Genomic DNA, 324 nt, shown 5'->3' with positions numbered 1-324 from the left:
TATGGCAGCAAGGATGAAACTGGCATTTCGTTTTGAAAATTTCTACACACGTAATTTGCCATCTTTCATCCAATTTATTCATATTTTTTCATACATCTCATTTCTGAACAGAGTAGAAAACGGAAAACAATGTTCTGAACTTCCTAGGCCTGATTATCACACAATTATTTCTATGCAGTCCTGTTAACTACAGCTGATAATGCAGAAGTCGGCAACCTATCGAGTGATGTGCGTCATCAACTACTTCGCAGATCAATCATGATAGTTTGATAAAAGATAATACGAATTAGTATATATATAATAAAGATAAACTGACAAAATAAA

This window comes from Penaeus monodon, chromosome 23 (assembly GCF_015228065.2).
Source record: "Penaeus monodon isolate SGIC_2016 chromosome 23, NSTDA_Pmon_1, whole genome shotgun sequence".
NCBI classification, from domain to species: domain Eukaryota; kingdom Metazoa; phylum Arthropoda; class Malacostraca; order Decapoda; family Penaeidae; genus Penaeus; species Penaeus monodon.
This window is presented reverse-complemented; position numbering follows the sequence as displayed.